Here is a 14,670-nt window from a genome sequence, read left to right as displayed (position 1 = left end):
CGCGGAAACCACTTAATAATGTCTCTGTGGCTCATTTGGGTGTTCAGTTTCCAGTGTGTGTGTGTGTGTGTGTGTGTGTTTGCGCGCGTGCATGCATGCGTGTGCGACCACTCACCTCGACACGTAGGACGTGACCTTATCATCTTTGCAATGCAAGATGGAAAAGTCTGACTTTACTCACGTAGACAAGGCTTTCACCCACCGGTCGGTTTCAAGGTTGTCTTTTTTGGAATCATGATTACAGGGATTAGGAACAGGTGCGGCCTAACGATTGGGGGCTATTATAGTGCAGCCAGCTATCTTGATTTGCCCCAACATACCAAATACAGAGTGCTAACGTAACCAGAAACGCACGAACACAACCAACCCTCCTAACCTAACTAACCGATGCATAGAAAACGTGGATATTTGTGAGCGGTTACTCTCTTAGTATTTAAACAGCTGCTCAAGAGGTGCTCTTATATCTTCTTCATTTTGGATAAACACCTGGCCAAGGAGTCACTGGTAGATCACTCTGTTTTTTGTCTTGTCTGCTCCTTGATATACCGCCAGAGGAAGCGTTTGTCTAGAGTGTCCATAAATCTTGCTCTCCCAGTTACATCTCCCCCGTGAAGATCCTTGGTTGACCAGTCTCTTTCCCTTGTGGTTAAAATCCCCAAATATTAGGATCTTGTGTGTGTGTGTGTGTGTGTGTGTGTGTGTGTGTGTGTGTGTGTGTGTGTGTGCGCATGTGTATTTACTATGTGTCTGCAGAATCGAGCTATTAGTTCTTGCACCCAGCCTTTCTAACCGATTTATTTTTCCTCTTTTATATCTACCACATATATTTCTAACACATGCACACACATCGCCAGGAGCAGGTGCGTGTTTGAGTGCATGCGTGTACCCGCCAACTCCCGCCAGGGTGCGCCTGGTAACATGCAAGGGGCCACACAGGAAGAGCTGGGACTCCCGCCAGTTATCGATCGGGCCGCCGACATAAAGGGGTTAGCAAAGAAGACTTGCGACAGAGGCAAGGGGCTTCAGATCTCCACTGGTAATATCCCAGGATCATGAAGAAGACTTTTGGGACTTTAGACCATGTAATGGAAACAAATTGCACCTCATACGCTATGGAGAAACAATAGCGAAATGAAAACCACATAATGAACGCAATCATGTCACATTGTAACATGAAAAAGCAATATAACAAGATTTGCATCATAAGAATGAAGATAACTGCAGGACTATTGGCCCATACGAGGCAGCTGCTATTTATATCCACCCACTCAACATTAATCATGTTAAGAAGACAATAAAGTGGTTTCACAACTGCCAGAAAAATAAGAGATTGGATAACGAGAACATTTTAAACAAGAGATGCCAGACCAATGATGATACTTTTTAAGACATTAGTGATCTCTAGTGTGGATTATTATTGTAAACTGACAGCCCCCATCCAAAGCTGGAGAAAATGCTGACCTGGAGAACATGCAAAGACCTTATACTGCCAGAATCATTTTTATAAAACGTCTAAATTATTGGGAGTACTTAAATAATTTAAATGTATTCCATAGAGCGCAGGCGAGATACATAGTAATTTACACAGGAAATATTAGTGGGCCAGGTGCCAAATCTGCACAAGGAAATAACATCACATAAGACCAGGAGGCATTACAGGATGTCCATAACAGCCGCTTTGAAATGCAGAGGTGCAAGCAGTACGCTGTGCACCTCTTTAGTTTAGTATAAGAGATCATTATATCTAACAACTTTTCAAACTTCTAGCCGACCTTCCATTTTTTCACAAGGGAACTTGATAAACACCTTATAATAATGTTTATTTATGGAAAAGTGCATACATACATATACATAATGATTTACAAAGGGTATCTGATACGTCAGACTGCGAGCAGCTGCATCTAACAACCTGACTGACCAGATCATCAACCAGGAGGGCTTGTCAAGAGACCGAACCGTGAGGCTATTGGTCCTCGGAACCAACAAAAGGTAAAAGGCATGGGTGTATGCCAAGGAAAAGGTACGCGGCGCATACCATCTCTGTGGTTAAGTTTACTGCGGCCCCTATAGGTATCCCGTGGGCAGTGGAGGAGAGGCTACAGTTATATATGGTGGTGGGGTTGTGAACTGGACCCCAATGTTCTGATGGGCGAGTTTCGACTTTACTGATTGATCGAAAGATATATGGTTGCTCTCGCATCGTAGTATGATGATATATGCTTCTAGAAGATTGGATCCTATACCATAAACCGTTGGGGCTCACATTCGAATGGTCCCAGACTCGATTCCTTTGAAGAGAGAAACATTTGGGCACTTTTCCTTGCGCATAACGCCTCTAGACCTTAAGCTATTTAAAATTTAAAATGACGCCTCTCTTCACTTAGTAAATCGGTACCTGGAAGTTAGGCCTAGAGGAGACCTTGACAAGCCTAACGGCGTTCCCTGTTACCGACACAGGGAAACCTTTCCTGCCACAGGAAGAGAGGCGAGGATTTGAGGGAGGCTTGGGGGGGGGAGTAGAGACGAGGAGCGAGACTGAGATCGAGATGAGGAATTTTTTTAACCCTGTTCTTGACGAGTACGGCAACATGTTAAGTTTCATAATTATTCATTTGTTTCTTTGTCTAATTATTAAATTGGAATTAATGGTGTTTGAGTTAGCCAATCCTTCAATCGTTCAATCCCGGACTGTCCAAGTGGTTGGGCACAATTCCTCCCCCCCCCGTTCCATAAACCGTATCTTTACCCCTTCCAAGTGCTATATAGTCGTAACGGCTTGGCGCTTTCCCCCCCTCATAGTTCCCTTCAAGTGAAAATTCACCTACACATGATGCCTCTTTCCCTGGGAGCAAATTGGTACCTGGGAGTTAGGCCCAAGGGGAACCTCGATACGCCTAACGCGGTTCCAGACCCCCAGCAATGGGAAACCGTTTCTACCTTTATTTTTTTTCTATCAGTGGGGGGGGGGGGCAGGGGATTAGTCTTTGTATGGGGATGGGGGAGGGGAGGGGGGGGAGAGACAAGAGCGAGAAGCGGTTTTTTTTTCAATCTTGTTCAAAATTATGTCAACAATTTTAGTAGTTTCATAGATATATTAATTGTCTAATCGTCTAATCTTTAATCAATTTAAATTTAGTCAATTTAAATTATGTAATACGAATTAATGGTGTCCGAGTTAGCCAAGTGCCATAATAATGTGATATTTTGAGAAAGATTCCCCTGGCTGCTGGAACAACAGTTGAGTACACTGTGGTAGAGGGAATGTTCTCGAGTTGATCATTATGTCCTACACACAGACTGCCTGTAGTCACAGTCTGTGTCGTCCGCTCTGTAAGCCCTGGTAATGGCTGTACTGTATGTAGCTTAGTGCTCTGTACCCTGACATATTTCTGATCCAAGCAGGTGATGGGGGGAGGGGGGGAAGGGACGAGTTACAGAGAACTTTTGTGGTCTCTCAGGAAGTTTTGACTGGGATGAGAGAGGTCAGCTGGGAGGGCGCGACCTAGTTACATCTGGGATCAATAACCCAGTTTCTCGCAGAGATCACAAGCCACACACACACACACACACAGCCTACTAACCAAAGACGTCTGTGTTAAGCTGCCACATTCTGTCTCTCCTGTCACTCTGTGTTTACTCTCTGGTCATCCTGTCACTTGTACCCAGACACAGCTGAGACTTGCTCTACTGTCTCAAGTGAACACCTTACCAAACAACAAGACTAAAATTTTCAACTCCTAAAATCTATGTTATCTTCCATTTACGTTATCAAAAAGGGGGGGGGGAAATATTCTTAAAAGATTCCCCCATTTTGCACCCGTAAGATAACGCAAATTTTAATTGACAAATATTATTTTTTTGAGGAGCTGTTCACTTGAGGGAGTTAAGCAAGTCCCAGTTGTGTCTGGGTACAAGTAACAGGACGAACAACCCAGGGGGGGGGGGGTTTCTTCCTATTGGGGGGTGTTGTACACGCTGCTGTGACAGTAGTTCACTCTCAGGGACAACCTGTTCTAACAGATCGTCGCATTTTGACGGGTAATTTACCCAAGTCAAAACTGGAAGCGGTTCGCGAAATTGACACACTCCCGTTTTCTGTTTTGGGTCCTCTGGTAGGTTAGGAAAAGTTAGGCATAATAAATTAAAAAGTGCACGAAAAAATTACCAAAAGAAGGTACCTGGGAGGACTACCATAGGCCTATCGCGCTTCCTGTCCCCGACAATGGGAACCTTTCCCACCAGAGGGAGGAAAGCGAGGAGCCGGTAGAGGTTGGGGGGTGGATAGGGGCGTGGAAGGGGGATGAGGGACGAGGCTGAGAGACGAGCATGTGAGGGATCACCTGGGTCCGCTGGACCTAGTCAGAACACCGATCAATAATCCAGCTTTCCCTAGAAATCAGTCCTCCTCTGTCTTTATCCTTATAGTTTTAGTATCAGCAAACATTGAGAGGAATGAGTCTATGCCTTTTGGAAGATCATTCACGTTTATCAGAAACCAGATGGGGCCGAGTACAGAACCCTGTGGAACTCCACTGGTGACATATCATGCTAGTCTGAGGTCTCACCCCTCACAGTAAATCTGTTTCCTCTTGTTTAGATACTCCATTATCCATTGGAGCACCTTATCACTTATTCCAGCTTGTTTCTGCAACTTATGCAAGTCTCTTGGGTACTGTGTCAAACGCTTCCCGACAGTCCAAGAAAAAGCAGTCTACCCATCCTTCTCTTTCTTGCTTAACGCTTGGTCATAGAATTCTATTAAACCTGTAAGACACGACTTGCCTTCCCTGAACTCATGCCGGTGACGTGTTACGAAGTCCCTTCTCTCCAGATGGGGTACCAGCCTTTTTCTTCTCCATCACCTAGCATGGTATACAAGTTAAGGACACCGGCTTATAGTTTAGGGCCTCCTGCCTATCTCCTATAAAATTTGTGTGAAATTTAGTGTACACCGACGATACCCAACTCACACATTTGTTCTTTTTTTACTGAAGAAACTACAATGTTTCGGTCCGTCCTGGACCATCAAGTGCAATAGAAAGAACATAGAAAAGCCAGTCAATAGGGAAATAAAGCGAGATGAAAAATAGTTCTACTCTTTAGCCACGTTATTGTGACTCATCGTTTGTTTAGTATACATGACTAGCCGAGGTAAAAATGGTTGGGAAAGGTTAAAGAGCGAGGCAGACCACCACCGTCCACACCCGCGTATGTTACACTGAGGACACCTATACTAGCCAGTGTAAGTAATATGGGATCAGTGCCCGAGCTCAACACATCTTGTAACACCTTCCACCGTCGTCACCTGGATGGTCGTATGTATGGCGTTTGATATACAAACTGTATATAAAATATATATGATTCTGTATATCAAATGTATATGATTCTGTAGCATATTAGACTACGTTAATACAGTAGTCTAGGTCCTCCACTCGCAATCTAGGATCCCGGGTTCGTTCCCCAGGCGGAACAGAAATTAGTTGTTCAGTTACCTTTCACCTGATGGGCCCGTTTGCCTAGCAGTATATAGATGCCCAGGAGTTAGACAACCGTTACGGGCTCACCATAGCCCGTGCTACATGGACACTTCGTTCTCAGTAGCTAAATCTGAAACAACAACAACAGACAACCGTGTCCGGGCTATTCATGCCCGTACCACCTCTTGGGTGGCTTAATCTTCATCAATCAATCAGACAACCGTGCTACATGGACATTTCGTTCTGAGTAGCTAAATCTAAAACAATATAGACAACTATTGTGGGTTGTATCATGAGGAAGGTCATGTTCGGAAGTCAGACCGGTTCTATAGTTATTCTGTGAACACTTTCCGCTACTTATCAAGACTTCCAAACTCATTCTGTGGACAAGTTAGGCTAAAGTGCCCACTAAACTAAAACTTCAATGATCTGTACTCTCATAAACCCAATGTACCTTCTTGTATATAAGTAATGAAAAACAATACATGATAAGGGTGCGAGTTTCATATTAACTTGAATATAATAATTTGCGGATGTAGATTTTATCAAATATGAACTAGAAAATTATTTACACACCCCTACACCACTATGTGAAAGAATATGTGCGAAACAAATTATTATGCTTTCCAAAACCAAGCATAATGTCATTTTTACAATTTCTACGATGTCAAGAGTGTTGCAAGCCTAGGACCAGCTCACCGTGACATTGACAATGGAAGGAGTTATTTATTCCTCCCTGCCACACCATGCAGGATAACACTTTTCTTAACTTTGTTTCTTAATATGAACTTGTAAAGAAAGTGGTCACCGTGTAGAGGCGTGAAGATATAGCAAACGAGAATTTAAACTCTCGGGCAAAACCTAACAATTGCTTGCTAGATGTTGGCACCGCCTTGGCAACCTCTCTTGGCCAGAGTTGCCAATGCCAGGAGCAATGGCATTGCAGCACCTGCCGAAGCCAATATTGTATATCTTGCATAAAACGTACAAGTTTGGAACGTGCTCGTATGGCAAATGTAAAATTAGACGATATATAAAATACAAAATAAGCTACAGGTCATTCATTTCACATACATACTCGAACTGTAACCTGCAATCCAAATATTGTCCTTGTTGCCTCTTTAAACCTTTATGACGTCACGCTGCGGGATCAAACGACACAACGTTCGAACTGTCTACAGCATCAGCTAAGAATAATGATCTTCATCCCTGTTTCTAGTGTTGCCAATGACGGGGATGCTGCTGCATGCAGCGTTCGTTTATTGTTGTGACAATCTTTCTTTATCCTACCTCGATATTCCCCGATGCAGATCATTATTTATAAACTGACACTAGGAATAAAACGAACACCATCCATTCCCCTCCACAGGTGGTCTGCTGGCTGGATGTCCATGTATTCCTGGCTCAAAAATATTAACATTTTTGTATTAAGTTAACAGAGGCTTTGCAAGATAAATCATTTGCACGCCAGCACTGATTTATGACCCATTGTTATATCTATACAATTAATAGAAATAATACATAAATTGTCGAAAGCCTTAGCTTATCAATTGTATTTAAACTGGTTAAGTGACTACCTGAAGGACCCAACCCGTCCTCACACTAGGCTGTTTAAAGCAGCGGCCGTGATTCCCAGACGCATTCATTAATTTTAACATACTGTATATTAAAAATTGGTTTGTTCCCTAATAAATTAATATTATTATGCATAAAAACTATGCATAGTTATACGTAGGTTAGGCTTTTAGCTTCTGTTGGCGATTATTTGTATTTGTAGTATAAAAAGTGATTCCACGCACCCACCAAACCCCCTGTTTATGAATGAAAAATGGTTTACACACGACTCTACTGATTTCGTTCGAACACTTCCAGAACAAGTGCTTCACTGACGAATTTTGTTCGAACCACAACGCTGTAAATGTTGCACCTACGTACTACAAATAATCGCCAACAGAACCTAAACACCTAACCTAACCTATGCCTATATATGCACAATATTCAAATATCTTATAATATTAATTTAAATTTGAGAAAATTCCCGTTTTGAAGGAACAGCATGTTAAAATTTATGAATACGTCTGTGGGGTTGACTGCTTGATGTAAGGGACTGAGTCGAGGACGGGTTATGAACCTACCCAAGGGCGCGAGCTCCTACATGTCAATGTTTGCGCAGAGGCACACAAACATGGTAACATCGGTATACAAGACGCTGGCAAACATTACAACGTTGTTTAGAAACTTCAACCAGGACTTTCAAGGCAATCTACACAGCCTTGGTTAGACCAATATTGGAATATGCAGTACCGGCCTGGAATGTGTAACTTGTGAAGTATAAAACTAAAAATGAAAAAGTGCAAAGGATTGCAACAAGATTATTGTCAGAGTTAAGAAGATTATGAGGCTATGTTAAGGGACTTAGACCTCAACTGTGAGGAGAGAAGAAACAGTGGATATGATTGCAACAAGCAGGATAGAAAGGAAAACATTTTTAAAGTATAGAACAAGAGGATATAGGTGGAAAAAAGGGAAAAGCAAAAAGTCAATTAAATATATGGAGATACTCATACTCAGTACGGACGGTCAACAAGTGAAATCCACTGAAAGCTGTGGAATCACCTCTATCGATTAGGTGGCCTGCCCATAACATGCACTCGCAATATAATTAAGAGTGATCTTGCAAATTTTAATGAGGCTAGCCTCATGTGTAATATTATTATATATAAATAAAATTAGTGTGTATTGCTAACCACAATAAACATGGATAATAACACGTCATTCACTTGAGCCTTCAGGGGCCTCAAACCTCAGCCCACAAGGCTGATAAATGCATTTATAATAAGGCTGATACATAATAAACCCGCAGCTCTAACCACTACACTACTGAACACCCACTATATAAAGGAGGATCTCCGAGACACACCACTGGTGTCCAACTGAGTTTAAGACTTCCCTTTGAGTGCCACTTGAGTACGGAGATCTTAGGTCACGTCATATAAATTGCTAACCACACAACAGATTGGGACGTGGATCACCTAATACCTTAATACTCAAATGGCACCTGATTAAATGTAAACTTACAAAGTCATCACATACCTAGCAGGAAGCCTTTTATGCTTACCTTAGTTCCCCTGGCCGACGAATGACCATTCCACGGGATGCAACCCCACAAGTCGACTAACTCCAATTGCAAGTACCTATTCAATTGCAGTAATTTGTTGGCTTTAAACGTGTACGAGTTAGCGATGAACCACGTATGATAACGAGCATTTGTTACCCAAGTAATTATTATATAATTACAGAAGGAAAGTTAAATTATACTTCCAATAAAGTTTTTCATACTTAGTTATCAATGACCTAACACTTGGCATAGCTGTGTACAACCGCTATTCCCTCATTCAATTAGCTATAAAAAACTTTATATATTAGACTGTATATCTATAGCTTATCGAAAAAGTAACTTGCACAGCTAAATGAAACTTTGGGGGTCAGTTCCAGAGCCCATTATGTATTTATGTAACCTTTACATAACCTTATATGTAACCGCGGCCATAGGATATAGGTATATGGGTCCACTGCCACCCACGGCATGGGTATATGGGCTACATAATAAGCACAACCAAAATCAAATAAATTCATTAGAAACCGCTTACTAATAAACTGTGGTAGAGCCGGGTGGTGGGAGAGGAGGCTATAGTAGGCTATATATAAATTAATTCCCATATATATGTTCGTTAATGATTTAAGCCAATTAAATTAACAAATTACATTTATGCTGAACTAGTTACAGAAATGAAATGTAACATATCAAGTGTGTGTGTGTAACGAGCGCTTGTATGACACTAGCTAAGTGTCACGTTTCTTATGATTCACAAACGTCCACAAATGTTTCTGCCCCGCGCGTTTATTTTCGTATTCTTACGTCATGATCGACCTAGCTAGCGGAGGACCAAGTATTTATTTAGTCTTACCTGGTTTGCAGGAGGAGGAGAGAGAGAGAGAGAGGGACACGTCCACCCGTTAACACAGCCGACGTACGTCTGTGCTTGAGAACGAGGGCGTCGGGAGGATGGCGGCCAAGGTCACGCCCAAGGTGACTTTGAACGTTGTGTGTTTGTGTGTTTGTGTGTGTGGCGGTACGACACTCTGGGCTTCCCGCTGTTGGCCCCCTCCTGCCACACACACACTGGACATTTCATATATGTATATTTTAGGGCACGAATTCATTTAATTGCTACTTAATTATTCCACCTTAGAACACTTTGTTGTTGCAAGTCGTAATTGTGAGAGGGTTTGATGAAACGGTGAAACTGAGTCACTGGCCTTGCCACACCCACTTTAATTATAAACCCCGATAAAATGCATATTTGTTTCATTACGAATTAAAATTTTGCCTGTTCATAGACCAACATTATCCTTCGTTAACACTCAGTACATAACCATATGCCTATAAGGAAAACATATATATAATGAAGACAAGTATACCATGCAGAAAATCGATAAGGTGCGCGGTGGTGATGCGCGGCAGCACTTGCGTCAGCTGGGTAGACGATGCCGTCAGCCACCCCGGTATATGCCTCGTGGAGCAGCAGTCTGGCTGACATTTAATCTGTAATGTCCTTGGTGTTGGGCCTAACACCTCTATCAACCCTATATCACCCTCTGGAAAGTCATTTAGGCCAATACAACAGCTTACTGTCTAACCAGAACATATTATTTAGTCCTTAATATATAGATAGAGGAAATAATTTGGTTCATGTACCCCCATGAGTAAAACAGCCTAAATAAAGTTGTATGAGCTATAAGGAGGCGACAGTCTCGATGAACTACTTACATAGTTTGTTAACACACACACACATATATGAGGGGTAACACCTCTGGTGCCATTGTGGGGGACTCATTTCCTCAATAGGAAATAACAGCAGCATTCCCAGAAAATCTTGTCAGAATTCGTATGAGCATTTGCTTGCACCTCATCGTTTTTTATGATATAATTTTCCTCATTATATACTTTTTTGTACAAAGTTACATGGTTACAAAATTTATTGATTAAAAGATAGGAAAATTAATCAGAACAAGTTTATTTTTAAAAAGAAATCTGTAGATTTCTTCGAACTCCTAGGATGCTGGGCAAACACCTCGAAGGCAATGGGTATTTCCCCTTTGGATCGCCACATACTGTTTCCCTGAACGTTGTTAATCATTTGATTGTTCCCTGTATGTGGCAGTGACACCTGCTCGGCCAATAGAGAGGGTAATGTATGTGACTGTAAGGTAATACACAAGCTCACCACAGATGCAAATTGCTCAGTTTATATCTGGAGTGGATTCATACATGGAATGGGTTCTGGGAAAGGAAGGGAACTTTCAGGATAAAAGCACCAAGCCAATACGACTATATAGCTCTATGAAAGAATCAAGATAAGGATTTGGGATGGGATTGGAGGAAAGGTGTGGTTACCAACCACCTGGACCGTTGGGGACTGAACGAGGACCTGCATGGAGTGAGACCGTCGATTTACGTCCAGTCCCAGTGGCTAGGCTCTGGGAGTTCCTCAACTCCCCATCCCCAGCCTAGGCACGGGACCTAAGTCTACCAGTCTACAAGTCTGCCGATCTTGTATTGAATGACCCATAGATGTATATATATATAGTTGCTCTTCCTACATAGCAGTATGATGATAGAATATATGGACAAACCAATTTAAATTTAATTGTATATTATTTAATAAAGATAAAAAAAATTGCCCATCAGGCTACTTAAAGGCCATCCTAGATGGTAATCACTCTTTATAGAAGAGCATTTGCAAAGATTATTCTGTTAATTCTATTTACAATGACGATTAAATTAATCCGTCAACGGAACACACTGCAGAAGCCTATAGTTGTAAGTTTTACAGAAACATCATATTATTCAAACAGACTGTAAGTTGCGGACTAAACTGTCTCACTCAATTCATGTAGAAGGCCCACAAAACAAGCCTAAACTTTTACCTGAATTTACCTGATGGCCACTAACACACTAGTGGCCTCGACGAGTACAGGAAGCCGACGACTTGTCAAAGGTTTCCCCTCCCCTCATTTGCCTTTTCTCATTCCTTCTTCTCTTTTGTGAAATAAAATCTCATAATCACCAGAAATTCTATAGCAGAATCTTGCCAGCAGCCGATGTTGCCAGTGTACAGGTCCTTGAGGACAGCCGTCAAACTCTCCTCTTGAGAATGTGAAAAATGCACACACACACACACACACATAATATACCCATATACTACGCGTGGTTTTGTGTGCGCGTATGTACCTGTGAGTGGGAATATGAAATGTTGCTTCAGTATTCCCCATAACCAGATGTGTTCACAGCCAAGCACTGGTTGGCATTAAATATGTGGTGTGGAGTCGTGATGAAACAGAAGTGTGGCACTGGGCCAAGTAGGCAGGGTGAGCCCTGTGCCAGGGAGGGTATAGCAACACGGTGCAAGGATAACACGGTGCAAGAATAGCAATATGGTTCACGGTGCACAGATTGCAACACATAGGAGCAAGGATAGTACCAACGGTGCAAAGATAGCAACACGGTGCAAAGATGGTAACACGGTACACGGAGCAAGGATAGCAATGCGGTACACGGGATAGCGGAAGGATAGCAATACATTCAGTATACCTTTATATATATATATATATATATATATATATATATATATATATATATATAAATATATATATATATATATATATATATATATATATATATATATATATATATATATATATATATATATATATATATATATATATATATATATATATATATATATATATATATACACACAAGAGTTCTTAAATTCTTGTAAGAATGTAAGTTATACATTTATATACATAAGTATACAACTGTATACTTATACAGTTTGTTGGGTAGCAATATACAGTTCCCGGTGGAAGGGCGGCCGTATACATTGGGCTACAAGTAGCGAATTGGGCTACTTTTGAGAGCCGCCGCGCTCCCAAATTGTTAATTTCGCTACTTGCTACTTTTTGGGCTAATTTAAAAGTAAGATGGGCTAATTTTGGTTATTAATGTTAAGAAACTCGATGATGATTATTTATGGTCAGATGCAACGCAAATAAACACCCCGCGATAGCAGCCACAGACTGACGATTTAAATGCGAGCACAGCACGCAGTATATCCTTTCACGACCAAAGATCACATTCACTCCACAAGAAATCTTCCACTTACGGGCTATTGATGCCCGTGCCACCTCTTGGGTGGCTTAATCTTCATCAATCAATCACAAATAAGCAGGTGTGATTGATTGACCGCTCCTGTGCCAAGTCCACTACGGGCTCACAATAGCTCGTGCTGCTTGGAACTTTTTGTTCAGTGTAGCTGAATCTAAAATAACAACAACACAAACTAGGTTACGGGCTGTTTATGCCCGTAACCTAGTTTAAGTTCTACTGAACTTACTGGGTCCCGTAGCCTCTCCGAGGTACAAACCAGGATTTTACACAACTCCCCCCCTGCACCCGAGCTATGTCAATAGGCCGTTCTCCCTCTTCGCCCTTACATCATTACACACACAGATCACACTACCGTGATGCATCAAATGAACAAATCCACAAGGGCCGTGACTAGGATTTGAACCTGAATCAGGGAGCATCCCAGACAATCGACTGAGCTACGACAGGGTAAAAGATACATCACGTTAGTGTGATCTCTGTGTGTAATGATATAAGGGCGAAGAGGGAGAACGGTTTATTGACAGTTCGGGTGCAGGGGGGAGTCGTGTAAAATCCTGGTTTGTGCCTCTGAGAGGCTACGGGATCCAGTAAGTTCAGTAGAACTTCGGTTTCAACTCTTTTTACTCTATCGTAGCTCAGTCGATTAAGGCAGTGTCTGGGATGCTCCCGGACGTAGGTTCGAATCCTCGTCACGGTCCTTGTGGATATCAGTTCCTTCCTCATGTTTAATAATTTAGTTGTACGGGGACATCCGAGGATAATCCTCATGGCTTCGTTTTGCATCCTTTCCAACCCTCCAAGCATTCTCTCAGGCACTAGAGCAAGCATGGGTGCAGCATAATCAGAGACCTAATATATGAGAGATACATCATTTTGACAATTCTCACATTTGCACCATAGCTTGGATGGTAGCCTGCCACAGCTTTGAGAGCACGGAGCCTCTCTCTACATTGGCGACCCAGTCTGGCTACAACATTGGGGTACAGTGGAACCACAAGACCAAGGTATTTGTATCTGGTTACATAGTCGAGCAGAGAGCCATCATGCAACTGCATTTTGCGAGGCCCCACGCCGTCTGGGTGGGCGTCGGTTCAGGATCTTTGTTTTCTCTACTGAGATGACCAAGCCTAGTTCCTGACATGTGCAATACTGAGTTCAGAACATTTCGGGTGTTGGTATATCCATTGTGACTTTGTGTGACTAATAGTGACAACAGTTGGTTGCCGTTACGATTACTGAACTGCGAATTACCAATATTCCTATGCCTAGCGTTATAATCACCTATAATGATGGTAGGCTCAGTCTGAATACAGATAGGAAGGTCAGCATAATTAAACTTATCACTAGGAGCATACAGGTTAAAGATATTGAGTGCAGAGTTCCCCACGTAGATCCTCCGATTCGGCTAAACTCATTTTCTGTTTTAAAACCGGATGTATTGTTATGCTAGGCTGTATTAGGATATGTTATTAATGTTAGGCTACATTGGGCTCGGTTGGATTAGATTGGTTTGATTTGGGTTACGTTAGGTTGGGTTGAGCTAGGTTAGTCAGGTTTCAAAATACAAAATTCCACTACGCCACACTAGAGCAGTCTCTGTGGCGCAGTGGTAAAGCGCGCGCCCAGTTCTTCGCCAGCGCTTTGACCTGCCGGCCGCGAAGGAATGACCGAACGACAATCCTTAACTGTTCATCCAGCAGAGAATTGGTTGTTTGGCCTATTTGGCGGGTCGTATTCCGGGCAAAAAAAATAGGATTAAGGACTTGCCCAAAACGCTATGCATGCTAGTGGCTTTACAAGAATTTAAGAACTCTTTATATATATATATATATATATATATATATATATATATATATATATATATATATATATATATATATATATATATATATATATATATATATATATATATATATATATATATATATATATAAATAAAAAAAATATAAAAAATCGCTG

At 41.7% G+C, this 14,670-nt stretch overlaps 1 protein-coding gene across 1 annotated transcript in view; it reads right to left on the bottom strand.

Annotated features, from left to right (window-relative positions):
* Positions 1 to 9,570, bottom strand: part of Ldh (Lactate dehydrogenase) — a 213,609-nt gene extending 204,039 nt beyond the window's left edge. Inside the window, exon 1 of the mRNA XM_069302632.1 lies at positions 9,446 to 9,570. The gene's annotated coding sequence lies outside the window, so the exon portion shown is untranslated. The remainder of the gene's footprint in view (positions 1 to 9,445) is intronic.
* Positions 9,571 to 14,670: the final 5,100 nt, after the last annotated feature.

The sequence above is a fragment of the Procambarus clarkii genome, chromosome 48 (genome assembly GCF_040958095.1).
Source record: "Procambarus clarkii isolate CNS0578487 chromosome 48, FALCON_Pclarkii_2.0, whole genome shotgun sequence".
NCBI classification, from domain to species: Eukaryota; Metazoa; Arthropoda; class Malacostraca; order Decapoda; family Cambaridae; genus Procambarus; species Procambarus clarkii.
This window is presented reverse-complemented; position numbering and strand designations above follow the sequence as displayed.